At 40.7% G+C, this 18,833-nt stretch overlaps 1 pseudogene; it reads right to left on the reverse strand.

The window, feature by feature from the left end:
* Positions 1-11,495: 11,495 nt before the first annotated feature.
* LOC149207988 (cytosolic sulfotransferase 5 pseudogene) lies at positions 11,496-12,842 on the reverse strand (annotated as a pseudogene).
* Positions 12,843-18,833: the final 5,991 nt, after the last annotated feature.

Below are 18,833 nucleotides of genomic sequence, written 5' to 3' on the forward strand. Positions count from 1 at the left end.
ACACTGCGGCAACACACAAGCTATGTGCCAATTTGGAGAAATGCACTTTTGGCATGACCCAGGTTCAGTAACTGGGATACATTATTGATGAACAGGGGGTGCATGTGGATCCAGCCAAGATCAAAGTCATTCGGATTGGCCACCTCCGACCACTTTGACAGAGCTCCGCAGCTTTCTAGGTCTTGCCAACTTCTACCGCAGGTTCGTGTTGGGTTTTTCTCATATCACTTGGCCTTTGAGTCAAGTCACCAAGGGCGGGGCGAAGGCAAAATTATTTTGGTCTGAATCTCAACAGAAGGCATTCATAAGTTGAAAGATCGCCTCTGCACAGCACCAGTGCTCGCTTTACCAGATTTACAACAACCATTTGAGTCGAGACAGATGCCTCTGACTATGCTATTGGGGCAGTCCTTACTCAACACGGGCATCCTGTGGCATATCACAGTGAAACACTTTCAGACACGGTCCGGAAGTATCCCACTTATGATAAAGAGATGTATTCCATTGTACAGGCTTGTCGGCAATGGAAGCACTACATTTTGGGGAAGGAAACGGTCATCCACACAGACCACCGACCCCTACAGTTCATACAGACCCAAGGGAAATTGCAGAATGATCGCCATCAGAAGTGGTCCACATACCTGCAACAGTTCCATTTGAATATCAAGTATAAGAAGGGCAGCACTAATAATGTTGCAGATTGCCTCAGTCGACCACCAATCATGGCGTTAACCACCGTCCTCAACTCTTGTGGGCACGAGACTTCTGATTGGCCACTGCTCTACAAAAGCGACCCGGAATTCGGCCACACATACCAGAACCTCTTGGAGGTCAGCATGTTCCAGATTTTCACCTCCAGGACGACCTGTTATGCCACTTGGTCACCTTTGTGTTCCTTCAAGCGAGCGTGCCAAGATGATTTGGGAAGCACACTATAGTCGAGTTGCTGGTCATTTCGGGTCGAGAAAACAGTGGCAGTGCTGCAAAAGTATTTCTATTGGCCGAATCTTCGACAGGATGTTGGGAAGTACATCAGATCATGTACTGCCTGTGCCATTGCCAAACCGACCATCAAGAAGCAAGGCCCTATACCCCACTGCCTACCCCTAGCCAACCTTGGGAATCCATCTCCATGGATTACATGTCTGGCCTTCCTTCCACTAAGCATGGAAATGACTGTGTTTTTGTAGTCGTCGACAGTTCTCGAAGATGGCCATCATGGCGGCCTGCAAGAAGAAACATCACAGCAGAAGCCACTGCTAAACTCTTCTTTGAACGAGTTTGGGTGCACTTTGGGATTCCACAGTCTATCATCTCAGATCGGGACAGTCGGTTCCTCAGTACATTTTGGTCCAGTCTCTGGTCAATGCTGGACACCAAACTCACTAAGTCCACTGCCTTCCATCCTCAAACTGATGGCAGACAGAGGTTGTCAATAGATGATTGTACACATTCTGCGCATGTACAACTCAAAGCATCCACGCACATGGGACGAGAGCCTCCCCTATGTTCAACACAGCTACAACCGAGCTCTTCACAGCTCCACTGGCCATAGCCCTTTTCAGGTGGGCTTGGGATTCCAGCCATTATGCCCCATTGATGTGGCAATGCCATTGCAACTACTCACGCAGATTCCTCATGTCCAGTCTGAAACAAACAAGGCGACCAGCTTCATTGAGCACATCCAACATATTCGCCAGCAGGTCCATGACATTCTGGAGAAATCAAATGCCAAGTTCAAGCAGCGACATGATCAACATCGAGTGCCACACAAGTTCCAGGTGGGTGACAAAGTCTGGTTGCATTTACAAAAGGAACGCCTTACTGGAGCCTATCGGAAACTGAGACCACTCCGATATGGTCCCTACACCATTACTAAGGCTGTGGGAAACAATGCATTTGAACTCAGCATTCCCCCATTCCTTGGCCTGCACCCAGTGTTCAATGTGGACCGCCTTCGGCCATACTTTCCACCATTGCTAGATACATCTGACATTGCAGAACAGCTCACCCCCACAGAATTAAATCCAGATTGCATGGAACAAGCTGCAACTGATCGAATCATGGACACACAGATCAAGAATACTCGCCAACAGAATATTCAACTGTATCGAGTTGTCAAAGCAGGCCAACTCCTTCACAATGGCAAGTGGCTCACCAGGGACCAAGTTCAGCAAAGTTTCCCCATCTCATGGAGGAACTCAACGCAATGGGGACCATTGCTTCCTAAGGGGGGAGGAATGATCCAGGTGGATATTGGTGGCCACCTGCCAAGTCCACCTAGACCCCCACCATTGTCCCTCTTGACATTTTCAGTTTCCTTAATTATAGCACAATTTACTATTTTTAGCAGTTTTCGGGTCCTGAACTTCCGGAGCCGTTTTGAGGCCCTAAACGATGTTTTTTGGGAAATCCCGCTCGTTGTTTGCGTTATAGTCCCTCAGAAAGATCTTTTCAACGGGCTATCAATGCGCGTAAAACGGAGATCGTATGCCAAAGTTACGACCCCGGAAGTTGATGTACCAATTTACCCAAACGGGGCCATAGTTTGGCGTTTTCATCTTCTAGGGTTAGGTTTTGGAATGTTTAAGGGTTTTCCATTGTTTCTCAATAATAAATAGGCCTTCGAGCCTCATTGTAAAGACAGTTCGGAACAGTTCAGAGGCATGTAGCCGACACATCTCTTCTCAGAGATAAGCTACCATCGCCCTAGCTGGGTCATTTCTATTTGTAAGCATATTTCAGTATTCTCCATTAGTGAAATGAAGTATTATTTCCGCTGCATCTCTGTTTTTATGGTTATCGCATCTCTGTATTTATGGTTATCTCTGTAATCTATTGCGTTCCTGCTTAAATCCATCAGTGGTATCAGAGCGGTCTGCTTTTTCTCTGTTTTTCTTTGCATGTCCCCGACGAGGTCGGGATATAAGGAGTTAGGGCTTGAGCTGGTCGAACCCTTGCAAGACCAGCCTCGCAAATCTCGACGGCCTCCCATGGCGGATAAGAAAGACGAGGGAGCAGGAGATCCCATCAAAATCTTGCTCGAAGAAGCCCTCGAGCGACAACGGAACGCGATGATGGACAACTTTGCCCAAATCCTTCAGCGGCTACCCAAAGGTGACGCATCAGCTTCCAGCAACTACTCTGGAAACGCCACACCGTTTAAGGTACAAGTTAATTTTGACATCCCCATCTTCGAGGGTCAAATAGACGCAGATGCCGTAGATAAATGGTTAAATCTGCTAGATGGGTATTTTTCTGTTCATGATTTTCAAGTCGGGAAAAGATTGTTTTCGCTCTTCTCAAAGCAGCCCCCCACGTCAAGGACTGGTGGGAGACCTACTGCGAGCAGAAGGATGAAACTACAGGCTCGCTATTCTCAGCCGCACCCACCTGGAATTCATTCCGAGATGCCATCAAGGAGCAATACTACCCTGTTGGAAGCTATGAGGATGAATACATAAAGTGGACCACGCTGCGGCAGGGAAGGGATCAAGATGTGCCAGAGTTCACCAATCTTTTCCATACCCTTCGCACGAAGTTGGGTATCAAGGATTCGGAGCAGCATTTGATACTCAAATACCGCGGCTGCCTGCACAAGTACATCCAGGAAGAAATGGAATTCCTGAACATCTCATCGCTCGGCATAGCATACCGATATGCCGTCAAGATCGAGCAGAAGTTTAAACAAAAGAAGCGAGACTTTGGATCTACAAATCCAAAGCAAGGAAAGGTGCTCCTAAACCACAGAACAAGGGACAAAGCCAAGGCGGGGCAGCCCAAGACAACCCGCAAAAGCTACAAGCAAAGAACAGTGCCGCAAAGCCGAAAAAGGACACGGGAAAATGGTGTGAGTTCCATAAGAGCTCCACTCACAACACAAGTGAGTGTCGGGCCAAGCAGTCACTGATGGCTGAACTAAAGGTTTCAGAATCAGATGCATGTTCCGACTCTGAGTCAGAAACCGACAAGGGGAATGACAAAGGGAAGCAGATCATTGATGCGGATCCCAACGCCACTGTTGCTACTGCCAAGATCCAGAAAAATGAACCCGAAGATCCAGAGGAGGAGGAGCGTCTCTTCCACTCCCAGATGTGGGTAAGGGGCTCCCCACTACAGTTCATTGTCGATAGCGGGAGCCAAAAGAAGCTCATTTCGGCAGAGGTCGTGAAGCGGTTGGGCTTACCGACCACAACACATCCACAACCGTACACTATCGGGTGGCTGCACCAAGGACGGGATCTTCGCGTGAGCCAACAGTGTCGCCTTCCATACAACATCAAGCCCTTCACAGATGAGGTATTGTGTGACATTGCTCCACTTGAAGTTTGTGATGTATTATTAGGACAACCATACTTGTGGAAGCGACATGCTGTGTATGAATCAAGGCCCCGTGCTGTTATTATTACTTTGGGAAATCAGTTGTACAGGATACCAGAGGTAGCACCGCCTACTGCCATCTCTTTGATTACTGCAAAACAATGCAGTAAGCTCATTTCAAAAACTGGAAAATTTGTTTTCCTGATGATACGCCCTCAAGGAAAGAAGAAGACGGTGGCCACAACCTCCAGACAGGGCCCCTCTGCACGACAACTACAGATGGACAAGGTCGTGGAAGAGTACGAGGACATCTTCACCTCCCCCGTAGGGGTTCCTCTGCACTGTCAGGTCAAGCACTCCATCGATCTGACCCCAGGTGCACCCTTACCCAATGGACCAATTTATCGGCGCTCCGTTTTGGAGAACGATGAAATCAAGAGGCAGATTCAGGAGCTTCTGCAAAAAGGCCACATCCGTCCGAGTTCATCGCCTTGTGGGAGCCCAATTGTGTTGGTACAGAAGAAGGATGGGACTTGGAGACTCTGTATTGACTATCGAGCGCTGAACAAGATCACTGTCCGTAATAGGTACCCGATCCCGCGGATTGATGACCTCCTAGACCAACTAAAGGGGGCAAAATATTTCAGCAAGATTGATCTGAAGTCAGGATATCACCAGGTACCAATCGAACCCTCTGATGTGTGGAAGACTGCCTTCAAAGCCAAAGAGGGCCTTTTCGAATGGTTGGTTATGCCTTTCGGGTTGACAAATGCTCCTGCAACCTTCATGAGGCTAATGGATGACATCTTGCGGCCATACACCAACTCATTTGTAGTGGTATACTTGGATGACATTCTGATCTTCAGCCAGAGTTGGGAAGAGCACCTCCACCACATCCGACAGGTTCTCCAAACACTGGCGGCAACACAAGCTATGTGCCAATTTGGAGAAATGCACTTTTGGCATGACCCAGGTTCAGTATCTGGGATACATTATTGATGAACAGGGGGTGCATGTGGATCCAGCCAAGATCAAAGTCATTCGGGATTGGCCACCTCCGACCACTTTGACAGAGCTCCGCAGCTTTCTAGGTCTTGCCAACTTCTACCGCAGGTTCGTGTTGGGTTTTTCTCATATCACTTGGCCTTTGAGTCAAGTCACCAAGGGCGGGGCGAAGGCAAAATTCTTTTGGTCTGAATCTCAACAGAAGGCATTCATAGAGTTGAAAGATCGCCTCTGCACAGCACCAGTGCTCGCTTTACCAGATTTACAACAACCATTTGAGGTCGAGACAGATGCCTCTGACTATGCTATTGGGGCAGTCCTTACTCAACACGGGCATCCTGTGGCATATCACAGTGAAACACTTTCAGACACGGTCCGGAAGTATCCCACTTATGATAAAGAGATGTATTCCATTGTACAGGCTTGTCGGCAATGGAAGCACTACATTTTGGGAAGGAAACGGTCATCCACACAGACCACCGACCCCTACAGTTCATACAGACCCAAGGGAAATTGCAGAATGATCGCCATCAGAAGTGGTCCACATACCTGCAACAGTTCCATTTGAATATCAAGTATAAGAAGGGCAGCACTAATAATGTTGCAGATTGCCTCAGTCGACCACCAATCATGGCGTTAACCACCGTCCTCAACTCTTGTGGGCACGAGACTTCTGATTGGCCACTGCTCTACAAAAGCGACCCCGAATTCGGCCACACATACCAGAACCTCTTGGAGGGTCAGCATGTTCCAGATTTTCACCTCCAGGACGACCTGTTATGCCACTTGGGTCACCTTTGTGTTCCTTCAAGCGAGCGTGCCAAGATGATTTGGGAAGCACACTATAGTCGAGTTGCTGGTCATTTCGGGGTCGAGAAAACAGTGGCAGTGCTGCAAAAGTATTTCTATTGGCCGAATCTTCGACAGGATGTTGGGAAGTACATCAGATCATGTACTGCCTGTGCCATTGCCAAACCGACCATCAAGAAGCAAGGCCTCTATACCCCACTGCCTACCCCTAGCCAACCTTGGGAATCCATCTCCATGGATTACATGTCTGGCCTTCCTTCCACTAAGCATGGAAATGACTGTGTTTTTGTAGTCGTCGACAGGTTCTCGAAGATGGCCATCATGGCGGCCTGCAAGAAGAACATCACAGCAGAAGCCACTGCTAAACTCTTCTTTGAACGAGTTTGGGTGCACTTTGGGATTCCACAGTCTATCATCTCAGATCGGGACAGTCGGTTCCTCAGTACATTTTGGTCCAATCTCTGGTCAATGCTGGACACCAAACTCACTAAGTCCACTGCCTTCCATCCTCAAACTGATGGCCAGACAGAGGTTGTCAATAGGATGATTGTACACATTCTGCGCATGTACAACTCAAAGCATCCACGCACATGGGACGAGAGCCTCCCCTATGTTCAACACAGCTACAACCGAGCTCTTCACAGCTCCACTGGCCATAGCCCTTTTCAGGTGGGCTTGGGATTCCAGCCATTATGCCCCATTGATGTGGCCATGCCATTTGCAACTACTCACGCAGATTCTGCTCATGTCCAGTCTGAAACAAACAAGGCGACCAGCTTCATTGAGCACATCCAACATATTCGCCAGCAGGTCCATGACATTCTGGAGAAATCAAATGCCAAGTTCAAGCAGCGACATGATCAACATCGAGTGCCACACAAGTTCCAGGTGGGTGACAAAGTCTGGTTGCATTTACAAAAGGAACGCCTTACTGGAGCCTATCGGAAACTGAGACCACTCCGATATGGTCCCTACACCATTACTAAGGCTGTGGGAAACAATGCATTTGAACTCAGCATTCCCCCATTCCTTGGCCTGCACCCAGTGTTCAATGTGGACCGCCTTCGGCCATACTTTCCACCATTGCTAGATACATCTGACATTGCAGAACAGCTCACCCCCACAGAATTAAATCCAGATTGCATGGAACAAGCTGCAACTGATCGAATCATGGACACACAGATCAAGAATACTCGCCAACAGAATATTCAACTGTATCGAGTTGTCAAAGCAGGCCAACTCCTTCACAATGGCAAGTGGCTCACCAGGGACCAAGTTCAGCAAAAGTTTCCCCATCTCATGGAGGAACTCAACGCAATGGGGACCATTGCTTCCTAAGGGGGGAGGAATGATCCAGGTGGATATTGGTGGCCACCTGCCAAGTCCACCTAGACCCCCACCATTGTCCCTCTTGACATTTTCAGTTTCCTTAATTATAGCACAATTTACTATTTTTAGCAGTTTTCGGGTCCTGAACTTCCGGAGCCGTTTTGAGGCCCTAAACGATGTTTTTTGGGAAATCCCGCTCGTTGTTTGCGTTATAGTCCTCAGAAAGATCTTTTCAACGGGCTATCATGCGCGTAAAACGGAGATCGTATGCCAAAGTTACGACCCTGGGAAGTTGATGTACCAATTTACCCAAACGGGGCCCATAGTTTGGCGTTTTCATCTTCTAGGGTTAGGTTTTGGAATGTTAAGGGTTTTCCATTGTTTCTCAATAATAAATAGGCCTTCGAGCCTCATTGTAAAGACAGTTCGGAACAGTTCAGAGGCATGTAGCCGACACATCTCTTCTCAGAGATAAGCTACCATCGCCCTAGCTGGGTCATTTCTATTTGTAAGCATATTTCAGTATTCTCCATTAGTGAAATGAAGTATTATTTCCGCTGCATCTCTGTTTTTATGGTTATCGCATCTCTGTATTTATGGTTATCTCTGTAATCTATTGCGTTCCTGCTTAAATCCGGATCAATATCTTTCATGGAGATATCCCAATCAAATCTTTCAATCCTTGGATGTTGATTTCCTTTTCCATAGTTGCATATTTCGTGATCTCTTCCTTTATTTCTTCACACAATTCCTTTCTAGGAACTTTTAATCAAAGTTCCTCTAGTTATTTTCAACCACTTCATATCTTATATGAGGAAATATAATGTTGATTTCATCTAGACAATGTGTGATTCATGCCTTCTTGCATCCTTTCAAAAGAGGAGATCCTTTCTTTTGATCACACCCTCAAGATAGATCATTTATCCATGCTACCTGCAACCATATGACATGACTCTATAGTATTGAATACATGCATACATACCTCATTTTCCTTTAGGTCATGTAGACTTCCTTCAACAGCTTCCTTGATTGAAGGAACTGCAATCCCTTGATCTACTTTACCTCTTGTGTCATCATACCATTATCCCATGAATTCCACAAGTTGGAATTCTTTGATGAAACCCTTGCTTCCTTTTGATTGGTGAACCTTTCGACGAAGATTTCAATAGATGATTTTGAGTATCCTCATCCAACAAATGTTTCATTTTGCCTGATGTATGATGACATTTGTACTAGATGGTTTTTTCTTCCTTTTCCCATAACTACTACTTATGTTATTAATGAGGTTTCCGAGAGTTATATCTTTCCATGGGCAACTTCCATAGAATTTAGCTATCTTTCATGCTTCTCTATGATGATGTCTCTATCTCTTGCTTCTAATGCTTCTATGATGCCATGATGCATCCTATTATTTTCCTTAATGAATCATGATAGCCATATCTTACAACAGAAAACTTGAAAATAGGAACTTGAAAAGAACTAGACAAGGAAGTTTATCCCAAGCATAGTAGAGATCTTTTACTTCTTCTTTCTTGGAATTATTATTTTCAACTTCCTCCACTTCTTCTCTACCTCTTTTATTGTCCTTCTTGAGCTTGGGACAATCTCTTTTGGAATTCCCATATTCTGGACATCCATAACATTGAACCTTAGCTAGGTTCTTCTTCCTTTTCTGAGGCCCAAATTTTCCATAATTTCCTCTTCTCCTTGTCATAGTAGCATATTCTTGATTTTGCTTACTTGTCCCCACATTAGTTTTAGCCTTCATCTTGGTTTCTTGAATCTTGCAAAGAGACCATAGATGCTAGAATGGAGTAGCTTCTTCCTTCTTATAAATACTTGAAGTAAAGTTCTCCATTCCTCTGGTAGTGCATTTAGTACTATAGTGGTCATCTCCTTGTCAGACATTACTTCTCCTAGATCTTGAATTTGATCCCTTACTTCATATATCCTCATAAATTATGAGGTTATTCCTTTTTCTTTCGATATCCTTAGCTTGTAGATTTCTTGCCTTAGAGAGATAACTTCTCCTACAGTGCTTATAGAAAACAACTCTACCAATTTGTCTTATATTTCTTTTAAGGTGTCGAGTTTAGATACATATGGAATGAGGGGATCCTTGATGGATTCTATGAGAATCCTTTGAGCCCTCACTTCCCCTTTCATAAATGTTTCAAGTGCTTGAGCATCTTCTTTTGCTAGTTTGGCAATAGATCCTTTGACATGATCCATAACCTCGTTTTTTATGAGATTCAGATGTGCCCTCTTCTTCCATGCAAGATAGTTTGAAGCTCCAACCAATTTGTTGCTTTCCTTGCAAAAAGGCATTTTGACATATTCAAACATAAATATACTTACTTGTGAAGATGCTTCTTCCACTCATTGTCCCCTTGAGTATGATGATAATTTAGATGATAGAGAACTTCTCCTTGATGAGGATAGATCTCTTCAAGAGTGATCCTTGACTTCATAAAGAAGGATATAACTTTATATCCTTTCATGGATATGTCCTTTTTTATGAGGGAAAATCTTAAGGATGGAAATCTATCAAAAAGTTTAGAAATGTTAGTGAATCTTACTAGTCCCTAATATGGAAACTATAAAATGTTTGACGATGTTTTTGTAAAAATATTGACATTTATAATGATTATATATATCCTCTATAAAATTATGGTGATTTTTTAGGTAAAACAAGTTTATACTCTAAAAATTGGGTGAACCATTTTAGAAAAAATGAAATTAGTGAATTTTTTTTGGTTAAAACATAGAAAAATAACCCACTTCCGAATATTTGCCCCTAGATCAATAATGACTTCTTGATTCTTTCTTCGATGATCTTCTATAATGGTATGGTCCTTGCTTCAATGAGAGGAAGTTGCCTTAGAATTTCTGAAAATGATGAAAATGTCCTTGATCTTGCTCCTCTAGTAAGAAACTTGATGTATAATTCCTAGTTACATTTTTCAACAATGGGGAGTCATTGAGTCTTTAAAAATAATAATAATAATAATTAATTGATGTCCTTGTTTCTTTATCTTAATAATACAATGCTTGAAACTCATCAAAGCAAGTTCTCTTGCAGTAGAGACACCTAAAAGAAAATGACTTTATATTATTTCATGGTATTGATTTACATAATTGCTTATAAAGATGGCATAATCTATTGTAGTATATTAGATTTATTTTGATGAAAGTACTTTAGTCTATCGCAATTTCCCCAGTTCCATAAGGAGCACACTCTCCATTCAACACCAATAAAGTAGTAAAGTCAATAACATAATAATCTATTGTAGTATATTAGATTTATTTTGATGAAAGTACTTTAGTCTATCTCAATTTCCCCAGTTCCATAAGGAGCACACTCTCCATTCAACACCAATAAAGTAGTAAAGTCAGTAACATAGCCAGTGTTTTACCCATAAGCATATACGTAAGTAGCCTCCCTACATTTGATTGATGTAGGTTTTGATACAGATGTAACATGGGGTGGATGGTGTAGATAAAAAGTGAGATACTATCTTTTACCTTCAACAAACTAGATTATTTTAGTTACTACTCTTGTTAGTGTAATTTTGAACAAAGAGTGTTGAACATATAAAATAAATATTAATTATCATTTATTTTAATTTATTTTAATTTTAAAAATGTAATTATTATCTATTTAAATTTATTTAAGTTATTATTTATCCAAATAATCAAGAGAAAGATTGAGAAAAAGTCTTCTACCATATTAATCCTATTAACAACAAGCAATTTCAGCACTACATAATGTCAACACAATAATCTCTCTATTTTTTTCACAATAATGAAAATGTCTTTAAAAAAAAAAGAGTAATTAGAAAAATTAACTTTCACTATTACATCAAATAAACTATATTATTTTCATAAATACCAAAACTTAAAGCCCACAGAATTAGAACAAATATAACGTAATATTTTCATAAATATCAAAACTTAAAACCCACACAATTATAAACACCTTCACGGTCACTAAACATATTTTAATAAATATCAAAACTTAAAGCCCGCACAATTAGAACAAATACAACATAATATTTTCATAAATATCCAAACTTAACCCACACAATTATAAACACCTTCAAACGCACCAAACCTAACCGAGACAAATAGAAACAACTTCGCCAACCCACTGTAGCAAACTCGACAAAGCCTATCTTATAAACAAAAATAGATGACAGTAATATAATAACATTCAACACCACTTAGCTCTTATCTAATAACGAAAATGGATCAGTAATGTAATGGCTTTCTATAAACTGTATTTGAAATGGAGGCCTTCGTTGTTCAATTTCTGCTCGATCTCCAAATAAATACGCTCCTCCATCTGTGGGGTGAAATGCTTCTTCCACTCGCCCACTTTTCCCTCTCTGAAGAAACTGTGGTTGGGCACTCGAAATTTATTTTCCAACACTCTTCCCGTTTTATTCACCTCCAATGTTGACAGGCTCTGGAAACTGCACTTCTCCACAATTATTGCAACCTTCTCCTCCACGAGTTGAGAAGAGCAGCCCAAGAATAGGCCAAGCTTTTTAACGCAATCCACGCAATCGGCTTGCAGGTCCTCGTAAGTAACAAACATCACCTTATTGGGATCCCGTCTGCTTTCACGCCAATAACTCAGAACGCTTTCCGCAAACGGGCCGCCATGGAAAAGCCCAGAGCAAAACCCATCAAACAAACTTTCCTTACTCATATCTCCATTTGAAAAAGGGAACCCATCTTCATGAAGTTTATTGTAGAATTTCCAATGGGAAACGAAGACATCTCTGGGGTTGCGAGCAATGAAAACAATCTTGCAAGCAGAAGACCTCACAAGAGGAGGCAGCAAATGGAATGGCAAATGGCTGTGCAGCACACGCGGAGATGGGAACTTGGAAAAGATGGAAACATCGCACTGTTGATGCTCAGCAGTACAATCGAAGAGGTATGTTTCCATTGTGGTTACCAAAGAATGGGGATTTCGGTCTTCCACAGAAGCCCCGATATTCGTGTCTTTTTTGCTAAATTGGGCGAGCGTATGAATTAATGCTTTGCTCCACGTAGTCCCCGATTTTGGCAATGAAGCCAAGAAAATGTCGTCCTGGAGCGGTTGGAATTCCCTTTGCATCACCATCACTGCTGGTATTGTGTTGACCTGTATCCAAAACCCTTCACACTTCTGGGTCCTCATCCCACAGGACGCAATGAGGTCAGTCGATGACGAATTTTTCAATTCCATAGTCGATTCTTCTTCTACCGCCGCCATGATCTCACCCTCCTCTTGTTGCTGCCGCTCACAACTGGAAAAGGACTGCACTACGAGCAATGATTGCAGTTGAAGGTAATAAAAAGTGAGAGTAGTGTCCTTTATATATAGTCATTCGATTGATCTCCATGGGAAAATGTGAACCATGAACCTATAATAACACTTTATTTTCATAATCATAATCCTAGCTAATTTAATTAATCTCTAATTTGAATTTTAATTTTATATTATATAAAGGCAAGCACATTTTTTTATTCCTTACTATTGTAAGAGATATGCTCGGCGTCACAACAAACATTATAAAAAGGCCAATAATTGCCAATAATAAGGATGTCAATAATTGCCATAAAAGTGGTGGGGGCACTCGACAGCACCATAAACATATTATAACAATATAAAATCCAAGCACATTTCTTTTATTTGTTTTCGTGAATGAAAATATCAACCATGAGTGTGGCTGTGTGGCTGAACAAGTATTTGATGCGTAAAAGATCTTCGTCAATCATTAAAGGGAGAAATATATTTTGGAATGTGTATAAATAAAGGTGTGGGGTCATCACGAGAATCACTTGTTTAAGAGAATAACAGGGGAGGCCGTAGAGTACCAAGTTTTTACTTTGAGTAGGGTTTGGTCGGATCAGTTCTCCGGTATTAGTCTAAGAAAATTTCATAAAAATGTAGGAAAAACTTGTAGAGTTTGACTCGATCAGTTCTCTTGCATTAGTGTAAGAAAATTTTTTATAGGATGAAAATCCAGTTCTAGAGGCAGATACATATTTTCGAGAATAAGATCAAGCACTAGTTTAAGATCTTGTTCCATAGTCACCCATGGTAGAGCCTTAATTCCGCTTTGTTCTATGACTCTTCGTCAGTCAAGGATAAATCTGTGTTCCGCCAGTTACATATCAGTGTAAGTCGTTGAATAAAGTCATTTTCCTACTATAAGTAATCACGAATCCATCAAAGTCGTGCTTACTTACAAAGGGCTCACCAGCTATCATCCTTGCAATTGGATTTGAAATAATACTATGAAATAATACTAAAAGTAAGTATGAAACTAGCATGTTAGAATTATTAATGCTTTGTTGTATTACTTTACTCGTGGGTACATGAACCATTAAGTTAACTTGGTTTATTGACATGTAATAATTGTTCGAGTATTTACTAGGACGATAGTTGCTTGCTTACATATTCAGGGTAAGATAGTAGTTTACTGAGTAAGACAATTGTAAGCTTACATAAAATAGTACCACTAAGTCTTAGTGTTAAGTAAGTACAATAGGATACTTAGTAATATACTTGATGAGCCTTAGAAATGGGTAATTATATGGGCTCATTTTGCCTCTTAATTCGACTTAATCCACCATTCTCATTAGTTTATTGCATGTTTTTTTATTATATTTATGCTAATAGAATGAATTGGGTTAGTCATTATGCCAAAAAGTCTAATGTGTGCTTTATGTAAATTTTTGGTCAATTTTGAGACAAAATCAAAGGTTTAATGAGCATTTAGCAACCAAATTCGAAGAAAAACAAGGGAGAGGATTTGTAAGAGGGTGTTCCCTTCATTTATGAACCCTTACCTTGAATTCTCCATCAAAAACTCGGAGCACAAAGCCAAGGGGAAGCTAAGCAAGTCAAGTAGGACTGCTGTTATCTTCAGTCTCAGGAAGCCAAGTTCCTTGATTTTAGGAGGATTGTTGGAGGTCCCCATTTGTATAAATAAGAAGGCTTAGGGCCTTAGTTTTGTTTGTTAGATTTTAGCTATTGGATAGTCTATTTTCGCACTTTGGTGCAGCCCTGTATTCAGCTCATTTTTGAGCTTTTTCTGTAAACAGTTTTGTGATGTGACTATTATTTTTTTATCAATGAAGATGAATTTAGCCTTGAACCAGCACTGATCTTTCTAAAGGGACTGTAGCTCTTGGGGTTGGGCCCAACCCAAGTGCCCAACACCTCCTTTGTGTATTTATATGTGTTTTTCTGCATTCATGAAATAATTTCTGTTGTTTAGATTAAATCTTGCTTTGTTACTTAAGTTGTTTTTTATGATTAAGATAGTTGTTCTAGTTTTAGGTTGATTAGCTAGTTTGCTGCAGTAATAGAAGAAGATCCACAAAAAGGCTACCAAACAGGCCTTGATCTCCTTTCTCCCTCTGCAGGACCATGAATTGAGACCAAGGAACTCTTGCTGCCACTAAAACACTGTTTTTGCTTTCCAATGCAATTGCTAGTGAGAGATTTCGAGTTGGAGAAGTTAATATCAGTTGTATTTACATGCTTAGATCTATTCTTGTTCAATTTCCATGGCTTTCTTGCATAATTTCCTGTCCATAAAGTTCTGTTCAACACTTTTCTAGTTTTTAGCTTAGAATTAGGTTAAAATAAGAAAAACTCTGTTTTTTTAGTCATTGCTTGGGACAGTTTTGAAAAGTGTGCAGCTCACTTGTAGACCCCTCCAGCTTATCATTTTTCCATCACCCAACCTACTCCAGTCCATCTCTCAATATTTCCCTTACTCATTCGCCATACTTTCCCAAACTGCCCTAATTTCTACATTTTTGTGCAAAATTACTTCTTTGACCTTTGAACAAATCCAACCATCTCTTTCATGTTTGAACTTCATTCACAGAGTCATAGACCCTTTGACACCTCCATCCAGCCTTCCTTTCCCTTTTCCCACCGTTTTTCCTCCTTCAAACCTCCAAAAACCACTTTCGGCCTCCTCCTGTAGAATTTCCTGTAGGTCCCCTGCAGTCTTCCTGTAGAAGTTCATGCAAGCGACTTTTCGAAGTCTGGTTGCAATGGAAATCTCCAGAAGGGTACTAGGGACTTCTTAGGACCCCTCCACACCTTCCTCATCATTTGTAAAAGGCAACTCCATTTTCCTTTGCCACTAAACCACTGCACAGTGACAATTAGTCAATTCACAAGCATAATAAATCCACATAAAAATACTCAAAATTGCAAAAAGTTTCCATTTCTCTTTATAAGTAGCTTGAATAAATGCAATTTACCTTTTCAGTAATCAATGGCACCCATTCCAATAATTTCCATCTCTTTTCTTGCACGATTAGGGTTTGCTAGGGTTTGCTAAGGTTTGAGTTCCATTTCAGTTTTCATTCTCTTTCTGCAAGTAGAATAGCCCCCGTAGAATTAGTCTTCTGCCATCACAGTAATAGCTACTTCTGAGAACTCATAGAAGTTAGCTTAAGCTCCTAGTGAACTTGTGCCAGCTGATCAAGTGACAGCCGCTGTAAGAGCTAGTACTTGTGTATACAATATCGTCACTTCCAAGTTTGTTACGAACTACTGGGTTGATAAAAGTAAAGAAGGGAGCCCTAGGAGTTGCAACATTATTGCTGCAATACTGGAGCTCACCAATACTCTTTGTAAAACAAAACTAGAATTAAGCAGTGGTATGCCCAATATTACCTCTCCTCAAGATCTTCAAGTAATGAATTAGAAGTTGTGCATCTTCCACTTCATTTCCATGCATGCATTGGGCTTCTACTTTGATTTCATATTGACACACGTGACAAACTTTCAATTTTTCGTCTGATGGTGATGGACTAAGAAATGATAATGGCTTTGCTGCCTTTCTTGGTACTTGGATAACTGAGTCAACTGCAACATTGATAGAAAGGGTTGGTTCAGCTACAACATCCATAGAAAGGTCTGCCCAATGAAATACTGAGATTTATGCTAATGAAGTTTTGAGACATGCGGAGATTTATGTTAGTCAATTTCTGAAATAAAACCAATGATTTTGAGATAGACCCAATGACATGCTTAGATTTATGCTAACCAATTTTTGAAATAGACCACTTTCAACAGGAAAACAAAGACGCTACTTTAGATTGGGAAACATTGCCAAGAGACAATCCAATACACTGCAACAATTTTTATTAATCGAAGCCAACTAATCACTTGCCCCAACAAAATCCCCTCTAAACACACAACACATTTTAACTGCTAATTGAAATTCTCAAGAATTACTAAAATATTGGACTCTGCTTACATATCTTAGTGCATTTCATTCACATAACTTGGGATCCAAATATCCCCGTGAATCACTGAAATCTTGGTCTCTACTTACATATCTATATGAATTTCATTCACATAAATTGGAATCCAAATCTCCCCATGACTACTTAGTGAACAATACATCCAAGGCAATCCATTGTTATGATCTAAATTTAACACGAGTGACAGAGTAAAGCACCTGTCCACATAATAGACTATGATTACAATACATTATCAAACATAATATTCTTTCATGTGGTTTTTCTGATGAAAATTTCTATGTAAGGATGGAGAGAATAAAAAATATCTCAAGGAAGTTTTGAATAGGATAACTTCACTTTTTGATTTACATATCGTTTATGAATGGAGCCTAAAATTATTAATTAAATAGGAGAATGAAAAAAATAATGGCATCTCATAAATGACCCATGATTATCAATTTGTACCCTACCAAGTGAATGCAACAATGCTAAAAATTATGGCCATATGCTTTCTTGTCAATGAACCTGATTACACAAGGCATTATGCATTAAAAAAATGTGGAATCTAAACAATATAGAAAGGCTAAAGTGATTTGCAGTGTGCCATAATAGAAAAGCTAAGATTAATGACATGTTTATAAAAAGATAGTTCTAATTGAAACACTATGAATAATTAGTGAAAAATACATCCAAGATAATCCACTATTATATTCTTGCATCAGAAAGATGGTTGTAAGTTAAACACTCCAAACTAGGGAAGTTTATCGAAGTAGCAAAGACCAAAGGGTCTCAACAATTTTGCACCCATATCTGTGTGGAAGTCACTTTATACAAAGGCTTCCTGAAGGCTATATTACTTTGTTTGGATGAAAGGATCCTTCGTCAAGATCCAAATTATGAAAGCTTCTTGTTTGAATGTAATCCTCGCCATAAATATTCACATTTTGTCAAGGATCCTCCATCAAGATCCAGATTATGAAAGCTTTTGTTTGGATTGAAGAATCCTCCATCAAGATCGAAATTATGAAAGCTTCTTCTTTGAATGCAATTTGTTCCATAAATATGCATATTTTGTCAAAGGTTACCTGAAAACATGAGCTCCATGGACAGAGAAAATCAATCTACAAAGCACCTAACATTCAAGTGATCAAAGAGAGTTTAAAATAGTGACTCACAAGAAAACTAAGCAATTACAATTTACGACATAAACATATGAATCCCAAGGACAACCACACATTTATCAATTGCTTCCAATCTCTACTAGACTTGGAGACACATGGTAAAGAAGTACCTACAAAATAAAGTACCTTTAATGAATCCATATACAAGGAAGTGCCTCTAGTGAAAGGAACAACAATATAAAGGACAAAGATTCTTCCATCCCCAAAAATCACCCCGGAAACCATAGTAGTCATCACTAAGAACATAGTGAACAGATCAAGAATGAATACTATAATTTGGTATGGACATTGTTACTTCGTGAAATAATCATAACAAAAAAACCCCTCTACTTCCAGATACCAAATGATTACAAGATATTTTACCTTCCCTTTCCATGCAGCACATCCCTCATTTTAAGTCAACGCAAATGGAGTGGAGTCAGCTAGGTTCCAAGTTTAATTCCCATTGGGATCAAATTCTATAGTTGTAGTGAACTGATCAAATCAGAGAGGGATCGAATCGTTCATTTCCAGTTATGTCTCCTGAAGAAGGATTGAATCCCTGATGTGCCTGTCTCATACTCATTTCCAACACTTTGATTTTCAGATGAGGCCAAATAGCTAGCTTGGTTGTAGTTAAGTGTCCTAATATGAAAAGTGGCCTTTAGTTATTTGTTTAGAAAGTGGTATGCCTTTAGAAGGGAAACTGTGTGCATTTTTTGGTGTGATTCATCATTGGTAAACTCAAGAAACATCATTGGATCGAGACTTGTTCTTCAATAGTTGATCTATTAAGAAGGCCAAATACTTGAGGAGTGATTGCTTGTATTCATCTTCAGATTGGAAGGCTCTCCCAGGTGTCCTTTCTCCAAGTTTTAATCTCTAAGAATTGCTCTAATGAAGATCAAAAACTGTCTCTACCATTTTGTGTGATAA

The sequence above is a fragment of the Pinus tabuliformis genome, chromosome 1_2 (genome assembly GCF_031772625.1).
Source record: "Pinus tabuliformis cultivar Carrire ecotype Pingquan chromosome 1_2, CPIR1, whole genome shotgun sequence".
Classification (NCBI taxonomy): Eukaryota; Viridiplantae; Streptophyta; class Pinopsida; order Pinales; family Pinaceae; genus Pinus; species Pinus tabuliformis.